This window comes from Grampus griseus, assembly GCF_964374135.1.
Source record: "Grampus griseus genome assembly, chromosome: 7".
Classification (NCBI taxonomy): domain Eukaryota; kingdom Metazoa; phylum Chordata; class Mammalia; order Artiodactyla; family Delphinidae; genus Grampus; species Grampus griseus.
Window position 1 is genome coordinate 85,461,480 of NC_139001.1, and position 23,998 is coordinate 85,485,477.

Below are 23,998 nucleotides of genomic sequence, written 5' to 3' on the forward strand. Positions count from 1 at the left end.
GGGTTTAACTGTGTAACCATATATAGATCTTACTTGTTAAGCATTGGACAGCCCTTGAAGGTTATAGAACACCTCTTATGTGTCAGATCTGAACAGGTCTTCTGATTTATTTATAACAACCCTTGTTTAATAGATATTACAATGTTTATTTTAAAGAAAAGAAAAACTGAGGACCAGAAGAGTTCAGTGACTTACCCAAGGTCTCATGACAAATAATTGTCAGAGCTAGGATTCAAACTAAATGTTTTTTTGAACCTGTGTGTTTTCTGTCTTTTAAGTGGAAGAATGAGGCAGGCTAAACTTCAGGAATGTTACCAAAGCAGTTGGTTTCTTGGATGAGGGAGTAATACTGGAGAGGCATGGTGCCCAACTGGGAGTCTATTTTAGTGTTTCAGACAAGTGGTAATACAATAGGAATGAAAAAGAGAGTTTGTATATGAGATTAAGGAGGCAGAATTGTCAAGTCTGGCTAATTAAGAATGCATGCATTTGCAACCGTGCACCTCAGATTGGGACTTGAATCCACGTGCTGGGACTGGAACCCCGCCAAAACCCAAGTGAGATCACACACTTGGTTTCAGAACTTAATGAAGCTCAGGTTCTTGATGTCTCAAGAATTCAAGTGAGGGACAAAATGATAGGTAAGAAGTGGATTTATTTAGAGAGAAAAACACTCCACAGACAGAGTGTGGGCCATCTCAGAAGGCAAGAGTGGCCCCAGGTATGGGGTTGTCAGTTTTAAAAAAATATTTATTTATTTATCTTTAGCCGTGTTGGGTCTTCATGCTGCACGCGGGCTTTCTCTAGTTGCGGCGAGCAGGGGCTATTCTTCGTTGCGGCACACGGGATTCTCATTCTGGTGGCCTCTCTTGTTGTGGAGCACAGGCTCTAGGTGCGTGGGCTTCAGTAGTTGTGGCATATGGGCTTCAGTAGTTGTGGCATGCAGGCTTCAGTAGTTGTGGCTTGCGAGCTCTAGAGCACAGGCTCAATAGTTGTGGCGCATGGGCTTAGTTGCTCCGCGGCATGTGGGATCTTCCCGGACCAGGGCTTGAACCTGTGTCCCCTGCATTGGCAGGCGGATTCTTAGCCACTGTGCCACCAGGGAAGTCTGGGGTTGTCAGTTTTTATAGGGGTGAGTAATTTCATAGGCTAATGAGTGGGAGGATTATTCCAACTATTTCAGGGTGGGGGGGGAAGGGGTGAGGATTTCCAGGAATTGGGCCACCGCCCACTTTTTGATTCTTATGGCTGGCCTTGGAACTCTCATGGCGCCTGTGGGTGTGTCATTTAGCTTGCTGATGTGTTACAATGAACTGTACTGAGGCTCAAGGTCTAGTGGAAGTCGACTTGTCCAATATTTTGGACGCATTTGGTTCTAATCAGTTTATGTCATGTCCTGGGGCTTTGTCATTCTTCAAAGGTTGTGCCCTGCCCCCTTCCCTCCAGTTTCACATTTAGGAGGTACAGGGAAGCCTGGAAAGAAAACAGAGAGCCAGAAGAGTATACTATTATGGAAGTCAAAACAAGAAAGTTTCAAAGATGGGGTAATGAACTACGTTAAATACTATGTAGACTTGAAGGTACATGAGTGAAGTAGACCAGGACCTTGTGGGGCTCCCAGGTACAAGTCCTTTCCCTGTCCCCTGTTTCTTGTTTGTAGAAAATTGGCTTCATTTAGCCTCCATGACCTTCCCTGAGTTCCAAAGGGCAGGTTCAAACAGTTGCTAATCAGGGAAGGGAGGGGATGCAGAGGGAAGGGAGGGGATGCAGAGGCAAGGGAGGAGCATATAAGAAACAGTAGTGCAGACTTGGGGCTGCCTGGTTCCTCCTTCAAGGAATATACATAATATCTTATCTGAAGTTCTTATGCAGAACTAAAGCCCCACCCAGGTGGAGGATGGCAACTTCAGGCTGAGCACAAGGTTCCTGGAGCACTGCCCTGCTACCTCACCACCAACCAATCAGTCTGCAGCGCTCACCCTAAATTTTGCCTATAAAACCTTTTCCCCCAGAACCATCAGGGAGTTCGGGGTTTTTGAGCATGAGCCACCCATTCTCCTTGCTTGGTCCTGCAGTAAACCTTTCTCTGCTCCAAACTCCGACTTCAAGTTTATTTGGCCTCACTGTGCCTTGGCACACAAACTTTGTTCAATTACATGAGGACCAAGTGAAGCTCATTTGGTGTTTGGTGACCACTGGAGGCTCTTGAGGGCAACTTTGGCAGAGTAGTATGATTAGAAACCAAATAAAGGATTGAAGAGTGAGTTTGAAGATACACAACTATATGTCTTCACTGATGTGGAGACAGTGAAATAGACTCTGGTGAAGAATTTAGTGGACAGAGTTGAAATGGTAAAGGATTAAGGCAAAGGATTTTAATGATTGAGGCAAATGGATTAATTTGTCAAAAGCTACAAAGGCATAGGTGGTTAAGAAAGGGATTGAAGTTTTTAGAGAGGGAGTGATTGGTGGTTCATGGTCTTAATTAAAGGATAGTGGGCATGTTTAACACAGGTATGTGGGCTAAACTTTGAGAGAAAAATGATTTTTTTTCTTTATGAGTTGGCAGGGAAATAAAATATGTGGGATTGACACTGTGCAACTCAGATAGGACTTGAACCCACGTGCCAGGACTGGAACCCAGCCTAAACCCAGATTGGGACTTGAGCCCACTGTCTTCTAATTGAAATCACACACCTGGTCTCAGGACTTAATGAAGCTCAGGTTCTTGATGTCTCATCGCAGAAAGAATTTAGTGAGAGACAAAGTGATAGGTAAGAAGTGGATTTATTTAGAGAGAAGCATACTCCACAGAGAGTGTGGGTCATCTCAGAAGGCAAGAGGTCCCCCAGAATGTGGTGGTTAGTTTTTATGGGCTGGGTCATTTCATAGGGCTAATGAGTGGGAGGACTATTCCAACTATTTCTGGGGAGGGGGCAGGGATTTCTAGGAATTGGGCCACTGCCCACTCTTTGACCTTTTATGGTTGGCCTCAGAACTGTCATGGTGCTGGTCGGGTGTGGGGGGGTTGTCACTTAGCATGGTAGTGTATTACAGTGAGCGCATATGAGGCTCAAGGTCCACTGGAAGTTGAATCTTTCCCTCGCTTGGATCTAGTTGGTTCTAATCAGTTTTTGTCATGTCCTATGGCTGTGTCATTCTTGTAAAGGTTGTGCCCTGCCCCCTTCCCTCCTGTTCCAGGCTGAGTGTCTACTTATAATTTGTAGGAAGAGTTTAGTTACTCATGTTAAATGACTTAGAAAGTTTATTGAAGGAAAAGAGTGGTCATCTACTAAGAGTGAATAGGCAGAAGTGGTGTTGAGAACTTTCAGAAAGAGGAAGAGATTTTGGAACAACTGCTATGGTCAAAGGGTAAAACAGCAAGAATTTCCAAAGCAAGGATTTTTAGCAAGAATCTAAGCGTACATTTTTATTGGGAATTTTTTTCTTGGGAAACAATTACATTTTCTTGTACAGTTTGAACCTTTTGTTATTCATGTTTGTAGCAGGGCATCTGTTCCCTCTGTTCCTTCCTCTTTTGTTCTTTCCTTACCTGTATCCCTCCTTCTAATTCATTCAACAAATATATTTTGAATGTATGTGCTCTACCAGGGGCTTGAGATATTGTTATGTATAAATCAGATGGTCTCTTCCCAAGTCTTAGGGTCTAAAGTAGATTTCACGAACTCAGATTTTTTTTTTTTAATCTATCTATTTATTTATGTATTTTTGGCTGAGTTGGGTCTTTGTTGCTGAGCGCGGGCTTTCTCTAGTTGCGGTGAGTGGGGGCTGCTCTTCGTTGTGGTGCGCGGGCTTCTCATTGCAGTGGCTTCTCGTTGCGGAGCATGGGCTCGAGGCGCAAGGGCTTCAGTAGTTGTGGCTCGTGGGTTGTAGAGCGCAGGCTTAGTAGTTGTGGCACACGGGCTTAGTCGCTCTGCGGCATGTGGGATCTTCCCAGACCAGGGATCGAACCCGTGTCTCCTGCATTGGCAGGCGGATTCTTAACCACTGCTCCACCAGGGAAGCCCTAACTCAGATTCTTAAAGGAGCATTGGAATATCCAGGAATACACCATAGGGCATGGTAGGATCTATAGCCAATTCCAAGGGTATTCTCATTGAGATTAAAACAAAAGAGGTCTGCAGGCCATGGATCATTTCTTTTTTAATGAAAACCTTCTCTGTAGTAGGAATTGTTGCAAATTCTTAACAAACTTTCACTTGTCGCTTCCTATTTTTAGGTTTGTATAGGTTAGTTTACCCAATCAGTCTTGAAAACCTGCTCCAGTAACCAGTGTGCTTTAAAGTTTTGAGTATTTTCAACTGTTTAGTTCACATTATATCAAACCAACCCTTAAAACTTATTAGATTCCTTAGTGTTTTACACAACAGATATGGACTACAAGGGATAAATTCATCTTAACATTTGATTTCAAAAAGCATAAATATTTGTAAACCTTCACCTTGTTTTTCACTGTTCTCTATAGTTTTGTAGGTTTATAGATTGTAATTTCTTTTGTACAGTGTTTTTCCCCCCTCAAAAGAAGGAGGGATAACAGATAAACTTTTGGATTCATTTTCTTTCTTTTCAATCTGAAGTTTAGGTATTTGAAGAATATTATTTCCATCAAAGGATTGGATATAAATTGTTTTGGCAATGAACCCTGTATCCGTTATATATGACATATATTTTAGCAACTCATGTTTTTGCAGGAAGGAGGAGCCCTTCCAGAGCCCAAGAGTGGCTCTTGTCTAATACTCGGAAATGAATTGTCCGAGGAGGCACATGGGCTGACAAAGCAAAAGACTTTATGGGGAAGGGGTGCCTGAGTGAGGAGCAGCAGGAGAACTGCTCTGCCACATGGCTCGCAGTCTCAGGTTTTATGGTAATGGGGTTAGTTTCTGGGTTGTCTCTGGCCAATCATCTTGCTGGGCCCATATTTGGTCTGACTCAGGGTCCTTCTTGGTGGTGTGTGCATTTCTCAGCCAAGATGGATTCCAGTGCAAAGTTTTCTGGGAGGTTGGCAGGACATAAGGACTGGCGTCTCCTCCCTCCTCTTGGCCCCTCCTGAATCCTCCTGGTTACATTTCGGCTGCAGCACCATGTTCCGTGTTGGGACCTCCTGTTGCAAGACAACTCATGCAGGTGGTGATCATCGTGCCTGGCCACGGGGGACGGTTTCAGTCAATGGTTCGTTAACAATCTGATGAACATAAACCACACCCTCAAAAGTTAATGAAGAAGAACAGAAGAATTTTACTTTTCCAGTGGTGTTAGTATTTCCTATACTGTGTGAGCTGCAATAAGATTTTATTGGGAGGTTAGAGCTGTGAGAGGCCTAGGTTTAACAGGAGAAAAAGGTTTGGTCTTCATTATACTATCAAAAGGGTCTTAAAAAAAAAAAAAGGTCTTGTGCTAGTGAAAACTATGCCTAAAACAAAAGCTTTTTTTGGGGGGGCTCATCTTCATGGATTTTATATTTGATTACCAACCTGATGTATTTTATCATCAAGGAACATGTTATGATCATATTATTTGATCATTTATCTCTACAAATAACTAACTTTGGTTAAATTTTTAATGTGATACTTGCCACTACCATTCTAAAATTCCTTCCTAAAAGCTATGAAGTAAACTGATTTCAAGGTTTCTGTTCTATTTACATTTAGTTGGCTTCATGCACACCTCATCACTGAAATGTTTTGTAGCTGGTAAAATTATATTTATATGAAAAAGGAGAAGTTTTTAACTTATTTCAGCTCATTTGATTAGAAATTGCATTTGAAGCTATATAAAAAAATGAAAAGTCAAGGCAGTCAATAAACAGTACACTGGCCTAAATTGGTAGACAAATCTGCAGAGTACAGAGTGTCTGCATAAGAAGTGCAATGTTTTATCATTCTTTTTTCCCTTTTTACTCAAATCTGTCTTATTTCACTCTGTACTGTTTTACTCTGCATTCTCTATGCTTAAAAATATTTTGTGGAACTACTGTACTCTAGAGATCATTGGTAATTAATGATAACTTTCTACAAGTGTCTTTTGTGGTATCAGCTAAAACACGGGTGCCACGACTGTCTTCTAGAGGGGAGTTTCTTGGCATCCTTGCTTAGAACTGCACCCTGAAAGGATGTGACACCTCACACCAACCTTTAAAGTGAAACTTTATTTCAACAAGGTATACAGTTTTGTTTTTTTGTTTTTTTTGTATTTTTGCGGTACGCGGGCCTCTCACTGTTGTGGCCTCTCCCGTTGCGGAGCACAGGCTCCATACGCCCAGGCTCAGCAGCCATGGCTCACGGGCCTAGCCGCTCCGTGGCACGTGGGATCTTCCCGGACCGGGGCACGAACCCGTGTCCCCTGCATCGGCAGGCGGACTCTCAACCACTGCGCCACCAGGGAAGCCCAAGGTATACAGTTTGACTCTAAAAGGAGAATCAAGCAGCCCTGAAGGTTCAGGTTTCCAAAGACCGATCGAAGTCAAAGGAGCTATATGGGCTGACTATGGTTTAGCTACTTTAAAGAGGATAATTGCAGAAAGTTATCATACAAGTTTGAATGGAATGATCACAAAACTCTTTAACTTGCTATGAATACAGCCCCAAATATCTGTTTTGGTGACCCTTACTACTTGACAAACCACTGTAAAACTTAGTGGCTTAAAAACATTTATTTTGCTCAGGAGTCTGTGATTTGGAATGGTCCATTTGGCATAGTTTGTCTTTGCTACACTTTGTGTCAGCTGTGTGGCTCAAAGGGGAGGGCCAGAATCATGTGAAGGTTTGTTCAGGAACATGTCTGCTGGGCGATGCTGGCTGTCAGCTGAGATTACAACTGGGAATCTGGGTTAGAGCACCTATTTGTAGCCTTTGCATGTCACCTGGGCTTCCTTACAGTATGGTGACTAGGTTGGAAGGGTGAGAGGGAGGGAAGAGGGGGACGAGGGAGAGAAAATAGAGCGGGAGAGGAAAATGGGAGGGAGGGAGAAGAGAGCGAGTTAGAGCCGGAGTGAGAGAGAGAGAAAGAACCTATACAGTTGTCCTTGGTATCTCCCCAGGATACCACAATCGGGGGATGATCAATCCTATATTTAAAATGGTGTAGTATTTTCATCCTCCTATATACTTTAAATCATCTCTAGATTACTTATAATTATCAATTATAATTATACAATTATAATTAATACAAGGTAAATGTTATGTAAATGGTTGTAACTACAATGTAAATACCATGTTAATAGTTGCCCCGTGTGTGGCAAATTCAAGTTTTGCTTTTCACAATTTTCTGGAATTTCTTTTTTTTTTCCCCGAATGTTTTTGATCTGTGGTTGGTAGAATCTGAGAATGTGGAAGCTGCGGATACGGAGGGACAACTGTATTGCCTTTTATAGGTTACCTTTAGAAATCACACAGTATTACCTCTCAGGCATTTTGTTCCTTGATACAAAGCTCAACATAAGCTGAAGGGGAAATTGTTCCTGCCTTTGGGTGAGGGAGTGGCAAGTGCCTGAAAGGGCATGTGGGACTGGAAATATTGCTGTGGCTGTTTTTGGAAAATATAGCCTGTCACAGCTCTACCTGGTTACCTGTATTCTCTTATCTCTGGCTGAGTGATTCAGGTGTGTGAGGTCAGTGTTCAGCAGGTAAATGTACAAAGTAGGTGATAAGGATACAGATTGAAATCCTTTTCTATGATTAATAACTATCTCCTTTAATTACATTTTTTTGTAATTGTATCTTTTTCTGGAACGCTGTCCTTGTTTGTCCATAGGAGGCAGGGTTAAAATTGCAACAACAACAACAAAAACCAAACAAACCAGGATTTTATGTTATGACAGCTTTATTGAAAGGTGCTGTGATGTACTGCAGTTGAATGACCAGGGTTTAAGTCCCAGTTCTGCTACTTTCTAGCTGTGTGATGTTGGGACAATTGCTTAGCCTCTCTGAGTTCATACATCTACAAAGTCAAGGTAATGATACTTTCCTTATAGAGCTGGTTTGTAAAATAGAGATATTATAGGTACAGGGACAGCTCAGAGACTGGGAGGTATTGGGGTCTCAGCCATTATCCTTAGGCAGGTTGATGAAAATGTGTGATTTAGAATGTTACATTGATTGTATTCTAAAATGATAGATTAGGAAACCAATTTAAGATATGTAATAGATACTTTGATGCTAGAAGAACCGTAGGTGCCTTTGACTGAAAGGAATTAGCATAGAAGAAAAACTATGAAGAACTTCTTAAAGAATGTCTGTAGTTTGAAAAGTATATTATATCTTCTCAGATATAATCAGCTTTTTACTGGAATGAATGTTTCAAAGATTTATTCTTTTTTTTTTTTTTTTTTTTTGCGGTACACGGGCCTCTCACTGTTGTGGCCTCTCCGTTGCAGAGCACAGGCTCCGGACGCGCAGGCCCAGCGGCCATGGCTCACGGGCCCAGCCGCTCTGCGGCATGTGGGATCTTCCCGGACCGGGGCACGAACCCCTGTCCCCGGCATCGGCAGGCGGACTCTCAACCACTGCGCCACCAGGGAAGCCCTCAAAGATTTATTAAACTAACACTTAGTTAAGGTACTTTATTAAATGCTCTAATACCTTAGATTGAAATGTTTTATATTTAGTGAAAAGTGCTAATATTTTTTAGTTTTTATTTTTTTAAATGTGAAAATAATACATATATGTTATAGAAAAGAAGCTAAGGAAACAAATCATCCATGATCCTGTTATCCAGAGGCAGACTGTTAATATTGTGTATTTCCTTTCATATTGTGTATTTCCTTTCATTTTTTTTTCCCTTGAAATTTTATAGTTTTCCATAGTTAGGATCATTGTATGTGTAACTTTATAATCTTCCTTTTTATTTAATTTTATATCATAATCAATTCCCACAAATCATTAAAATTTCATTTATCATATGCATGTATCATGATTTATTTAGTTTTTTGTAATTTTTCCTATAGTACATAATATTATGATGAATATATCTGTGTATGAATGTTTTCATAATTTTGATTTTTTCCATAGGATATATTCCTAGAAAGAAAATTATTGCATCAAAGGGAGTGAATATTTTTAAGGCCCTTGATTTATGTTTTTAAATTGCTTTCTGGAAAGTTTTTCCATTTCATATTCCCAGTAAAATCAAAATAGCACTGATTATTCATTTTTTATACAAATTGGTTAATTTGATAGTTAAAAGTTATTATTTATGAAATTTGTATTTATTCTATATTTTTTAGATTGAAAATTTCTTTCTAATATTTATTTTTATTCCTTTCATTTTAATTTGCATGGATTTTCTATTTGTTAGAGATATAACCTTTTCATATTTTCTCTAGGTTTGGTAAAATGTCACCACCTATTATGTTTTATTTGTGTTTCACTAAACAGCTTAAAATTTGTCATTGCATGCAGAAGACATACTAGAGTCAAACTAACCTGAATGTTGCAGCTATTATTATTTCTAAGGGATAGTAGTTCTCATTTTTAGTGTTCTTAATTTACATAGTATGTTAGTTATTTTTTAGATGTGTTGTTTATTTAAAGTGGATTTATATCTATTTATTCTTTTAAATTATGATTCTCAGACTTCAAATAACTTTATATCTTGGTTCTTGTGAAGAGTTTTTTTTTCATAAGTAGAATTATTCTTCCAACTGGCAAATTTAAAAATTTTGAATGGAATATTTTACTAGATTGTGGGTGACACCAAATTACTCAGATTCTATAAAAGTTAAGGTTCTTTTTTCTTTGAAAAATTTTCAAGTGTTTTAAATTTATAGAAAAGTACAAAAAGGTATAAAGAGTAACACAGTGTAACTCTCTCAGCTGTGTCAAAACTGAACCTTTTTGCCATGTTTACTTCAATTTTTGTTTGAGAAGTAGAACTTTGTAGACAGAGCTGAGGCTTTCTGGGGTGCCGATCACTAGTTCCGTTCTCTTTTCCCTGGCCTCAGAGTTAGCAAGGATTCTCAGTTTGGTGTTTACATTGCCATGCTTGTTTTCATACTTTAATATATGCGTACCCATAACAAAAACCTTATATAAATGCCGTCTATCCTTGTTCTTCTGTAGCTTGATCTTTTTTGCCCAATATTATGTTTTTAGACTTAACTGGGTTGATAGATGTTGCTGTGGTTCAGTGACTCTCAGAATGTGGTACCTGATCAGCAGCTTCAGCATCACTTGGGAATTTGTTGGAAATAAAAATTCTCAGGCCAGGACTGGATACATTTGTGCAGTCCAGTGCAAAATGAAAATGTTAGAACCCTTGTTCAAACTATTAATAATTTGGAGATGGTAATGTCAAAGCATTACACCAAGAGTGGGGCCCTTGTAAGCATGTTTGTGCATCCATGAGGCTAGCTCTGTTTCAGGCCTCATTCCAGACCTACTGAACAGAAATTCTGAGAGTAGGGCCTGGCAGTCTGTGTTCTAATAAGGCTTCCAGGTGATTCTTATGAATATTTGAGTTTGAGATCATTTGTATTCTCCTGGGCCGACATAACAAAATACCATAGACTGGGTGGTAGAAACAACTGAAATTCATTTTCTCACAGTTCTGGAGGCTGGGAATTCAAGATCAAGGTGTTGGCAGATTTGCTTTCTTTTGAGGTCTCCTTGGCTTGCAGGTGACCACCTTCTTGCTGGCCACCTTATATGCTCTGTCCTCACATGGTGGGTGGGTGTATATCTCTGGTGTTTCTTTGTGTACAAATTCCCTCTTCTTATAAGGACACTGGTCATATTGGATTAGGGCCCACCTTATTAGACTCATTTTAATTTAATCACCTCTTTAAAGGCCCTATCTCCAAATATAGTCACATTCTGAGGCCCTGGAGGTTAGGGCTTCAAGATATGAATTTTGGGGAGGTACAATTCAGCCCATAATACCCTGCTATAGTTCAGTGAATTTTAGAGCTATATTATATTCAGTTTTATGATTATAACACCATTTATCTTTTTTGCTTTTGATGGACATTTAGATTAGTTTCCGTTTTTTCCCCACTATGTCAGTTCCACTATATCAGTTTCTTTTTCTTTATAATTGCTTTTTCAGTTTTTATTTATTTTTGATATGGTATCTTGGTAGACTTTAAGTGTCCTGATGTCAGTTGAATTGAAACAAACAAAACCAAAATCATGTCCTGGCTTTTGTTTAATAGAAGGCTGGACTCTATAAGCTGTTAATTTTGCTAGCATGTAATTTTAAATAGTGGTGTTTTTGCTTTTTGAGACTGGATTTTCCTTGTAGTCCAGAACATGTGGTTTTGGACCATATTTTGAGTTAACTACACAAGCTACTATTTCCATATATGGGTGGGTCTGTCATAATGATACTAAATAAATAAGTTCCTTTCTCCGTTTGTAAATAAAAGAGAACAGTGACTCCATCATTGTGTATGTTCTGTCTTGAGTTTTCTTGACCTTTGCAGCTCATTATTATCATCTGGGAAAACACTGAATTCCTATTGCTGTCAACTTTTTATGCTGCTACAGTTTATTTGGGAAACAAAGTTATTTTACTAAAAGTTAGGCCTATTTTTAATCAAAAGATAAAGTTTTGTACCGGGCTAGGGCAACATTTTCTCTTGGTGCTGAGCTTCCGCATGTTGGTTATATAATTTATAATCTTATTCCCTTTATTTAAAATTTATTTCATTTATTAAAATTTTATTCCCTTTCCTCTTCCCCCACACCCCACCCTATAACTTCTAACAAATACATATTACATGTGTCATTGATAGTTTTAGAAATTTACTGGATTCATTGAGGGCCCATTGATATCTGGATTTAGACCGTGTGGTCGCCTCCCTAGCTTCTACCCTGCCAACCCTTTGGCTCTTTTCCAGCTTGTTAATTATATCTCCATTTAAAGCCTTGCTGTATCAAAGAGAGATAAACATCGTCTTCCTAACTGTCATTAGTTACTCTTTGGTGGCTGAACGTGGTGGACAAAAAGAAGCTTTAGGATGATACCAGATGAAACTTGTGTGGTCTGGGGCATTATCACCTGGGAGCTTGTTAGATCTGCAAATTCTCAGGCCCCACCTCAGACCTGCTGAATCAGATGCCTTCCCGGTGATTTCCTTCCTTTCATACAGTTCTCTTAGGACAGTGTAGTCTGTATAATTTCTAACAGTGTGCTAGGGTTGATGGAGCAAGTCTTATTGCTTGTGTATAGCTTTTTTTTCCTTGTGGTAGGGAGAAGTGAGAGATGGGCTAGGCTGAAAGAGTGTGAAGTAAGGGGATTCTGATCCTTTCACTGGCAAACATATGTTGACCTTCAGGGATGGACTCTTCATTATCATTTCTTCCTTCATGTCTTTTCCCTTCATGTCAGCACTAAACTGCTAAATTTGTGTAACCTCTTGTTCTGCATTTGGTGTCCCTAATTTCAAAGTAAAACCACTGGTTTATTGAATGTTTATGGGTATAAGGCCCATGTCTGGCTCTTTAGAAGAGAAAAGGAAATACACGTTGTGGTCCCCACACATGTATTTGGGCTTTATAAGACTTGGGTTCAGATTCTGGCTCTAAACTTGACTTGCGGTGTAATCTTTGGCAGAGTTCTTAATTTAACTCTCTGCATCTCATTTTCTTCTGTTGTGAAATGAAGGTAACACCTACTGTGCATTTCTTACTAGGATGTTCAGGGGATTAAATGAAGTAGTGTATATGAAGCAGTTAAAGCATAATAGGCACTCAGTAAATGGTAGCTGGATGCTATTATCATTATAATCATCATCATCTAGTCATTTCTGTATTTGAACATCACACTTGACTCTACAGGGCATACTATATTAATGGTCTAGGTGACGCTTTTCAGGAATTGCTTTCCTGGCTGGGCGATGGTTCCGTCACTGTGGATAATTTAATTAGCCCTTGCCTGCTGAGCACTGTGGCTGTGGCAGTCAGTAAGAGAAATGTGGTATAGAAAGAGCCGGGGCCTTGGTGTCAGACAGACCTTGATCTGTCATTACTCCAGCAGTCAGTAGTAGCTGTGCACCTTGGGTGAGTTGCTTAGCTTTTCTTCCTCCACTTTCTCATAAGTAAGAAAAGGATTGTAACAACTACCTTGAAGCATTATTATGAATGGGGTTGGGTGGGTGTTATTATTGTGTGGATTAAATGAGGATATATGGAAAGCATATAGTAAGTGTTCACATAGTAAGTTTGCAACAAATATTGCCTTGTTCCTTTCCCACCCTCCACTTGACCCATTGCAGAATTTTAGTGTCTGACTTATCCCTAATATATGTTGAGATTTCTTCCACTTTTTACACTTAGGAGACCAAGAGGCTAGCCTGAGAGGCTAAGTGACTTGCTTGCTTGATACTATTGGAACAGGAATAAGTTAACTAAATCAAGGTTATCTAAGAGTTCTTGATTCCTGGGCTGAAATATAGATTTTTGGGGGGTGTTTATAAAAATCATATTTTTAAAAATTGAGATAAAATATATATAACATAAAATTTACCATTTTCACCATTTTAAGTGTATAGATCAGTGGCACTAAGTACATTTGCATTGTTATGCAACCATAGGCCTATATTTTAAAGCCTAGTTTTGGTACTGTATTTGAATATTTATTTCATGCGTTCCGTTTGGTTGGTCCATATATTGGAAAGGACTCTCTTAGTGGCAGATAACAGAATCATTATAGCTGGTTTAAGCAGAAGGGGGTTTATTAAGTTGTAATAGTTTATAGGATCTTTGAGGAGTAGAGGAGCAGAGAGAATGGACTGTAGGCTGAGCTTATGGGAACAGCTCCTGGAACCACACTTCTCATCTGGCTTGCTAAGGGAGCCACAGCCATCTCTGGTCTCAGAGCCATGCTCCCCTGTTCAGGTTTGGAAGCTGGTGACTGAGGAGGCTTGGCTTTTGCTGCTGGCCCCAGAAGAATCATTGTCTTGCCTGCCATCATTGCTGGATGGGCTGATCTGACTGTCCTTGGTAGCTAACTTTCCTTGTTTCTTTCTCCTTTTGTTCTCCTAGGAGTGTTCCTCCTTGGGAAACCTAGGGCACATGCAGATCTCAAGTTGCAAGGGAGTCTAGCAAAAGTACCCTTTAGTGTGTCAGTGTATGTGGAATATGTATTTAATTTTTAAAATATAAGAACCCCTGTTATAGATAGCAGGGATTCTTAACTTGCGGTTCATGGGAACCCTCTGAAATTATGTACAATATTATGTATGCAATTGGGCCTTTTCCGGAGAAGATCTGTAGTTTTTATTAGAACTCCAGATGCTCTTGGGCCCTGGTAGAATGTTAATAACTAGCCAAAGGCAATGGGTCAGAGAAGATTGTTGGATTGGAGGGGCCAAGATGGATTCCTCTAGTATTAAGCTTATCTGTGATCATAGGACTGTTAGGACTGAGCAGTGGGCAGACTTAGGGGTGGTGGTAACAGTGCTCTTTCATAGAGGAGGGCAGACCACGGGAGCTGTACATGGGAACTGGCCTAAGGTAGTGATAGACTAGGGTCATAATTCCATTTAGAATGTCTGACCTGTATGTGGATACTGGGAGTCCAGAAACTGGACAAAGTCAAAGTCTGGGTTTGGGTCTGATGGAGCAGGTCAGATCTGAAGTCTAAGTAGGCAGGCCAACGTCATTGATGAGCAAGAAGGCTTAGGCTGAAATGACACACTCGTATGCAAGCAAAGCCTAAAGGAATGGGTCAACAGTTGCTTTTAAGCTCCCCATGATTGTGAGTTTTCCTGAAGAGACTGGGTCATCATCTACCTGATTAGAATGCTACATGAAGCCTTCTTGCATTTAGTGGAAGGAAGCATGGATGATCCACAGATTCCTGCCCACTCTAGAATTCTATGATTTCAAATGCAGTAATTCGTCTTTCAACAAATAGGGTGCCCTCCAGTTGCTTATGTCAATGCTAGAAGTTCATCCCTGTAGGCTAAGCTATTGTGTTCTAGAGTTGGTATGTTTTCTAGGCTTGATCACTCCCTAGAAGATCAGTCCTTTTGACCACTTCTCCAGTCCTTCTCAGCTTAGGCCCTTTTCCCTCCTCTGTGTGGTGGTGTTGATTGGGACTTTTGAGCCCTGAGATAATGGTCATATGGTCCTATGAAAGATTTGTACTTGAACTACCACCCCTGCTTCCTGTTTCCTATTTGTTGTCATCACAGCTCAAAGGAGACTAGAATTCATCATATACCCCTTTGTTCTTAGGCTGACTTATTAAAAGGAGTCTTGTCCCCAGAGGATTTACTAATTGAGGTCATGTTGAAACATCTTAGGGAGGGTCCCCTAGAGAAGTTTTCTGGAAAAAATTGAGAAATGCATTTATCTTGATCTAACTGAGCATTTCCTATAATAGCAGGATTAAAAAAAAAACCTTTTTGTTAAATAATTTCAGCATTCATGTTTTATGAGAAAACTTTACATATGGTGAAATTAACCATACATGTGATGAAAGTGTTTTAGTTTCCTGAAATAGAGAGGCGCATGAACACCAGATCATTTATCAGTTTAGTAGATTTGTAAAATTTCTAATTGTTGCTTCAGTGTTCCATTGTTTTCCCTTCCTTTTTGGATCTTTTTATAATTATTACTAATAATTATAAAATTATAAAATTATAAAATTACTAATATATTACAGGCAGATGGAAATCCGAAGAAAGCTGGGGTAGCAATACTTATATCAGACTACTTAGAGTTTAAAACAAAGTCTATTAAAAAAATAAAGCAGAGAAAGACATATAATGATAAAGGGGTCAATCCAAAAGAGGATATAACAGTCATAAACATATATGCACCTAATATAGGAGCACCTAAATTTATAAAGTAAATATTAACAGAGAAATTGACAGTAATACAATAATAGTAAGGGACTTTAATACCCCACTTACATCAATGGATAGATCATCCAAACAAAATCAATAAGGAGACAGTACCCTTAAATGACACATTAGGCCAAATGGATTTAATAGATATGCATACAACTTTCCATCCAAAACCAGCAGAATTTGCATTCTTTTCAGGTGCACATGGAACATACCCTACTATAGTCTATAAAAATATCAAATCACTATGTTGTAAACCTGAAACTAACATAAAAATATATATATATGATTATTACTAGTAATTCTGACAGTCATTATTTTCTACCAGTTAGATATTTGATTTGATCATTTTAACAATATAAAAGGATAATGCTATGGTTACAGTTTCTCGACGGCATACTGTTTTCAGATCTCGGAACCTTCTATATGTCTGTATAGCTAGCATGGGCATTTTAAAGTTTACAGAATCAAGTAGTGGAATTGTAGTTTTAATGCAGGTTTCTGTATTCCAAAATATATATATCTATGTACACACACACACACACACACACACACACACACAGATGTAATATAGATTTCTACTTGCCTCAGTCTTAAAATTTGCAACAGTTTTGGTGGTATGGTTTGCCTTGTGAAGAACCAAGAGGCCTGCTATTATGTCAGTAAAACTGTCTCATAGGTATGATTGAAACAGTTTTATTAGCAACATATGGGGCATGAAGGAGCCACAGAGGGGAGTTTGGAGTGTGAGGGTGCTGGTCTGTCTTTTTTGGCATGTAATTATATCAGTCCTCATGCATGGTGTTATTTGTTGCTGCCTAGGGAATACAGAAAAATAACTTCTAATGTGGTAAAACAACAACAAAAAAAATCAGAATAAATTATAATTGTTGAGTTTATAGGGAATTATTTGGGTGAAAGATACATTTTTTCCAACCTAAATTTTGTTTGGTCTTTTACATTTTATTTAATCAGTCTTTTAAATTAAAACCCAACTTATTTTTTTTTAATGCTTCAGTGAATATGAGGATGAATATATCTTTTTTTGTTATTTTTTATTTGTTAATTAATTAATTAATTTATTGTCTGCATTGGGTCTTCCTTGCTGCGCATGGGCTTTCTCTAGTTGCGGTGAGCAGGGACTACTCTTCGTTGTGGTGCGCGGGCTTCTCATTGCGGTGGCTTCTCTTGTTGTGGAGCATGGGCTCTAGAGTTCAGGCTCAGTAGTTGTGGCGCACAGGCTCAGTTGCTCCATCGCATGTGATATCTTCCCAGACCAGGGCTCGAACCCGTGTCCCCTGCATTGGCAGGTGGATTCTTTTTAAAAATTTATTTTATTTTTACTTTTGGTGTGTTGGGTCTTCGTTGCTGGGCACGGGCTTTCTCTAGTTGTGGTGAGCGGGGGCTACTCTTCTTTGTAGTACGCGGACTCCTCATTGTGGTGGCTTCTCGTTGCGGAGCACGGGCTCTAGCTGCACGGGCTTCAGTAGTTGTGGTGCACGGGCTCAGAAGTTGTGGTTTGCAGGCTCTAGAGCGCATGCTCAGTAGTTGTGGCACATGGGCTTAGTTGCTCCATGGCACGTGGAATCTTCCTGGACCGGGGCTCGAACTCATGTCTCCTGCATTGACAGGCGGATTCTTAACCACTGCGCCACCAGGGAAGCCTGGCAGGCAGATTCTTAACCACTGTGCCACCAGGGAAGTCCAAAACCCAATTTTTCAATAATTTGAATTTTTGGATCATCTTTACATAATAGACACCTAGCTGAATTTCATAAATGGGGAAGAAATTTGTTTCTTTTTCCCTATTCTGACAATGTATGGTTTTGTTTAGTTTCACTAAATATTTATTAATTTTCTTTAGAGATATTTGTAGCTTTTAAATGATTAAGAGTATGCTGATTACTAGATGCTATACAGAAGGCAATATCAGACACAGCCTGTGGGCTTGTGGAGTTTAATTCTATAAAAGCAATCATATATAGATGATGTTTAAATAGTCAATGATAGGAATGATAGACACACATGTCAGCAAAGTGGTTACCTCTGGGAAAGAGGGAGGGAAGTGGGATCAGGGAGGGGAACAGAGAAGTTTCAATTTTTTTTTTTTTTTTAGCCAAGATTTATAGGTTGTCAGAGATTTTGAAATCAGAGATTCAAGTTGGGGCAAAGGTAGTGGAATAATTGGTTTTGTCTTCCTTTCTTCCAGTTATTTCCTGGCTTGTTCTGTACAGTTTCTTAAAGGTAGGCAGGTAAATTGGAAGAGATTAAGGGAAAAGCTAGGGGTAAGGGGGTTAGAGGGTTGTAGATTCTGGAAAAAGCCCTGCAGAAAAAGGTATTGAAATGTTTTTCAAACTTCATCCCAGTTCTGCTCACCTCCTCCAGACTTAGGTTAAATGTAGGCATTTATATTATTGTCTACTCTGAAATACTTATATTTTTTACAGGTGATTTCTCAGTCTTTATGTTGGAAAGTTACTCAGGCAAAATTTCTTTACTCTAGGATTACATTTGGTCCTAAAACTGGTTTCAGAGAGCCTCCGCCTCTGAAATGGATTAATTCTTATACTGATTACTCTCAAAATGGCTAATCCGTTTCCTCCTGTTTGCTGGAAAAATAATATCGAAAGCCAAGCTGTTCAATATTTAGATTGCAGTGATTAAGAAAGTAGCATGGATTATATGTTTATTTCTAGAGTGTGAGCAAATAGGGTCACAGTTCAAGTGCTTTTCAAATGCTCGTGACTACTGACTGTCCTGTTTTATGACAGGATGATTTTATCTAAGAGCTATTTTCATGGAGTTTATTTGCAGAATGGAAGACCTCTGCTTGAAAATGTAAGGAAAATCTTTACACTCATTCTCCCTTTGAAAATCAGGTTGAAAGGTTTGTCTATCCTATGAAAAAAAATAAGTACAGTTGAATAGTTTTGTTCTACCTGGAGAACAATACTTAATAGGAATTAGAGTTGTACATTTACTGGGGGTGATTTCAGACATATAAGAAGAAAAAATATTGAGTACTTGCGATATTTTTCTTTTAGAGAATGTGAACTCTGCTAAATGAAATATAAATTAATCGTAATAATCTTAAATTTATCATTTATTTAAGCCTCTCTTTCCTACCAGATCTTTAAAAGAGTAGCTGAGAAATATATTTTATCTGATTTGAATTTAATTGCTATTATTTTTTCCTGGGTAAACTGCCTTATGAACAATGTAGAAGACCTAACTGGCTGAATAATCAAGATTTCACTTTATTGACATTTACTACTAAATATGTTTATTAAAGTTCAAAGAATAATTGAAATAACGAAGTATTATAATATTAAAATTTGTTAAGCATAAAGATAATATATGGATTAATTAAAATAATCCATCTGTACTATAAAATAATGATTAATGGATTGTTGCCTTATATTTGTGAAGCTCTGTGTGTATATGTGTATAGTTATAATTCTCCACAAACGTAATTATTTATATTTCTTACATATGCTGTTTCATTTTATCATCACAACGGTTTTGGAAGTAGGTGGAGTAGGTGAGATTTCTCTTTACTAAATGAGGAAAACTGAGTAGTTTAGTAATTAAATTGTTTTTTCATGGGTAGGGCTGCACTAAAATTAGGGCGCCTGACTTCTGGTTTAGTGCTCTTTCCCACTGGACGTTAGTCAGAATCAGGGAAATTTGGATTTTTCTGGCCCACTGATTCTTTGCTTTGGTCATTTTGTTTTGGTATGTTTCATTAGAATTTTTCCATCCAAGCAAAAAAGCCAATTCTACAAAATCAGTTTTTTGTAATTAGCACTTTTGACTGTAGATTTGGGAGTGAGAAAGATAAAACTTGACCCAAATGACATTTTTTGATTGTATCTCTATTAATCTGGTGCAACATTTTATTATTTAAAAAGAAATTAAGAATTAACTTGATATCATCTGTACTTTTGATATTACAGCAAAGTCTTGGTGATTGAGATGCAAGCAGACCTGTCTTCCTCCTTCCCTTCTTTTTTTTAAAAAAAAGTTTAAATTTAAAAAATTAAGATATAATTGACATATATTAGTTTCAGGTTACAACATAATGATTTGATATATGTGTATATTGCAAAATTATCAGCACAATATGTTTAGTTAGCATCCATCACCACACAGTTACACATTCTTTTTTCTTGTGATGTGAACTTTTAAGATATACTCTCTTAGCAACTTTCAGATATTCAATACAGTATTATTAACTGTAGTTGCCATGATGTTCATTACTTTCCCATTACATTGGTTTAATAACTGGAAGTTCGTACCTCTTGACCACCTTCACCTTTCACCCATTTCTCCTACGCTCTACTCCCCCACCCCATAACGACCAATCTGTTCTCTGTATCCATGAATTTTTTGTTTTGTTTTGTTTGTTTTGTTTTGAAATTCCACATATAAGTGAGATCATGTGGTATTTGTCTTTGTCTGAGTTATTTCACTTAGCATAATGTCCTCAAGTTTCTTTTATATTGTCACAAGTGGCAAGATTTCCTTCTTTTTTAATGGTGGAATAATATTCCATTGTGTGTGTGTATATATATATATATATATATATATATATATATACCACATTTCCTTTATTTATTCATCCATTGATGGACACTTAGGTGGTTTCCATGTCTTGGCTATTGTAAATAATGCTGTGATGAACATGGGGGTTTAGATACCTTTTTGAGTTAGTGTTTTTGTTTCTTTGGATAAATATTTAAAAGTGGAATTGCTGGATCATGTGGTAGTTCTGTTTTTAATGTTTTGATGGTTACTGATGTTGAGCACTTTTCATGTGCCTGTTGGCCATCTGTATGTCTTCTTTGGAAAATGTCTATTTGGATCTTCTGCCCATTTTTAAGTTTTTTAATTAGATTTGTTGTTATTGAGTTGTATGAGTTATATATTTTTGGATATTAACCCCTTATCAGATATATGATTTGCAAATATTTTCTGTAGGTTGTCTTTTCATTATTTTGATGGCTTCCTTTGCTGTGCAGAAACTGTTTAGTTTGATATAGTCCCATCTATTTATTTTTGCTTTTGTTGCCTTTGCTTTGAGTGTCAAATACAACAAATCATTATCAAGACCAATGTCAACGAGCTTTTTTCCTGTGTTTTCTTCTAGGAGTTTTACAGTTTCAGGTCCTATGTTTAAGTCTTTAATCCATTTTGAGTTAATTTTTGTGTTTGGTGTAAGATAGAAGTCCAGTTTCATTCTTTGCTTGTGGCTGTCCAGTTTTCCCAACACTATTTATTGAAGAGACTGTCCTTTCCCCATTGTATATTCTTGGCTTCTTTGTTGTAAATCAATTGACCATGTATGTGTAGGTTTATTTCTGGGCTGTCTATTTGGTTCCATTGATTTCTGTGTCTGTTTTTATGCCAATATTATACCATTTTGGTTACTATGGCTTTGTAATATAGTTTGAACTCATGAAGCATGGTGCCTCCAGCCTTGTTCTTTTTTTCTTAAGATTGCTTTGGCTATTCATGGTCTTTTGTGGCTCCATGCAAATTTTAAGATTGTTTGTTTTATTCTTCTCTTCCCTTTTGAAGACCTGCCTCAAGCTTGATGTTGGGAGCCTCATGATTCCTGAAAGAATTTTGCTTATTTTCTCCCATTATGTTTCTTTGTAATGATTATTATTTTTAACTGATGTTTTTGAATGTGTTATACTTTTAAATGGAATTAAACGCAAGTGAGTACTTATGTAAAGCAAATATCTGTTAGTGTATATTATGAACGAAACCACAAAAAGACATTTGTATGTCTTACTTAGATACACATAGGATTAAGAAATGGAAATTTGGGGCATTAGAAAGGAATATTTACTTGTCACATAAAACATAGTAATGTTATTAACTATCCTTTTTAGTAATATGTAATTTATTCACACAAAGGATACTGTGACTTGCCTGTAGTAGTTAATATAACTTAGTTATCAAAATGCCTTGTTTAGGGTATGTGAATTAATTGTAATCGAAAGTTTAAATCACTATTAGGGCTAAGTCTTTTTTTTCTTTTTTTGTCCTTCAGTTGCAGCAAAATCTAACTTCCATGTGTTTTGCTACTTTTATATGTCTTTTGGGAGATTTTGAAAAACCAGTGTCTTCTTTCTCCTGTGGAAGTGTTAAAAATCCTAAGAAACTTTCTTCAGATAAAGTTTGTCCCCTTTCAGTTATTAAATGTGCTTTCCTCTTATCTGTGAATTTCACCTTCAGTTTACTGGCAACTGCTTTTTCGTGTTAGGATCTTTGAATTATGATTAACTCCTTGCAATCTGGCGCTGGTCCCACCTCTGTACTGGAACTGCACTCTTGAAGGTCACTGGTGACCACATTCTAGCCATCTGTAGAATTTTTCCCTCAGTTCTCAATCTCCTTGACATTATAATGCCATATGACCTCGGCTTTTCAGTTACATGAGCACTCTATTTTGGATTTCTGCTTTGAACTCTCTGCTGCCCACGCTTCTTCCTGTAATACCTGTCTTTTCTTTGTGGGGTGGGTTTTGACCTTGTCCTTTGCTAGGTATTTACTTATTGCATTTTGAATCTTATCACTTTAGTGCTTCTTGCTTTGCATTGTGTCATAGATAAATCATTTCTCATAACTCTCACTGTGATGGCTATTGCTGGCAATTCTCAGAGCTTCATTTCACATCATTGCCCATCACCCAAACTCTAGTCCTGCACTCCCATCTGCTTTTAGGTAGATGTCCTTTTGCCTCAGAGCAGATCTTTCTCTAGTCATCTCCTTCAGCCTCTCTTCTCTGAATTTCTGAGTTTCTTTTACAGTCACAGTCTCTTAATACCTTGCCATTTTAAATTTGGTGTCGCTTATCTCCCAATGTCTCTTATGTTCTTCAGTCTTTCTTGAAAATATTTCGTAAATTTATCCTGTGCACTTCATTCCCTCATCTTCCCCAAAGTACTTCATAGAGTGTGTAACACTTCCAGTGTATTTTTTTAAAATTTAAAATAGCCAACATAATACATTTATGAAATAGGAAAGGTAGAGTTTATTATTCCAATTTGCAGGTCAGGACATTCATAGTGAGAGAAGTGACTTGTCTGAGATATCATCACTGGTTAAGGTGAGAGCTATTACTAAAGCCAAGCTAATGTGATTTTAAGTCTATATCTGTGCCCAAATCAAGTGACTATTGTAACTTCCTATTAATGATCTTTCAGCTTCCACTTCTCTCCTTTAATTCACTTTACTTGCAATGCTACATTAATGTCTATAAAACCAATCAAGGTAGCAGCTATTAGAGATTGATACAGTGTCTCAATCACTGTGCTAGATAATATTGTTTAATCCTCAGAACTGCTGTGCAAGGTAGATATTGTTATCCATATTTTATAGATAAATAAATTGAGGCTTACAGGAGTTAAAGAAGCTGCTAGTCATTTTGTGTGATGGGATCAGGGTGGGGTGGAGATTGAAACTGACTCCCAAGCTCTGGTTCTATTTACAACCACATTATGCCCTTTATCAAATTCTTGATGTTACTCTTCTTCCTAAGAACTTACTGTGTATTCCTTTTGCCTTCTTAACCCCATTTGTACCCCTTTATCAACCCTTCCAGACCCTCAATAATTTGTTGGTAAGTTTCTTTTCTATTTATTTTCACCAGTAACCCTCCTCAGTGAATCCTCTGCCCTTTTTTTTTTTTTTTTTTTTTGATTTGCGGGCCTCTCACTGTTGTGGCCTCTCCTGTTGTGGAGCACAGGCTCCGGACGCACAGGCTCAGGGGCCATGGCTCACGGGCCCAGCCACTCCGCAGCATGTGGGATCTTCCCAGACCGGGGCACGAACCCGTGTCCCCTGCATCGGCAGGCGGACTCTCAACCACTGCGCCACCAGGGAAGCCCCGAATCCTCTGCTCTTGTTCTCATCTCACACAGACCTTATCTAGGCTCACTTTATCACTTTAAATCATGCTGTTTACTCCCTGTGTAGAATAATTTCACCTCCACCTCTTTACTTATCCATAGCCAACTCTTTACCTTTTTCTCATTCTAACATTTAGTAAGCACTTAAAGCATGCATGGTGCTATGATAGCAGTTGCTAATATAGATGAATGGCTCTTGTTGGGGAGATGAGCAGGGAATGGGAGGAGCCACACTGGATTCCCCACTCTGATTTGAGAGCCCTAG

The 23,998-nt window shown here is 38.4% G+C and overlaps 1 protein-coding gene across 3 annotated transcripts in view; it reads left to right on the forward strand.

Annotated features, from left to right (window-relative positions):
* The window catches only part of GTDC1 (glycosyltransferase like domain containing 1), a gene marked incomplete at its 3' end in the record, with an annotated part of 383,897 nt that overhangs the window by 29,752 nt on the left and 330,147 nt on the right, over nt 1-23,998 (forward strand). For 2 of the 3 annotated variants that reach the window (XM_082658780.1, XM_082658782.1), the window contains exon 1: nt 18,561-18,649. The exons of the other annotated variant lie outside the window; for it this stretch is intronic. Of the gene's footprint in view, nt 1-18,560; nt 18,650-23,998 lie in introns of those variants that run through there. 3 annotated transcript variants of the gene reach the window in all.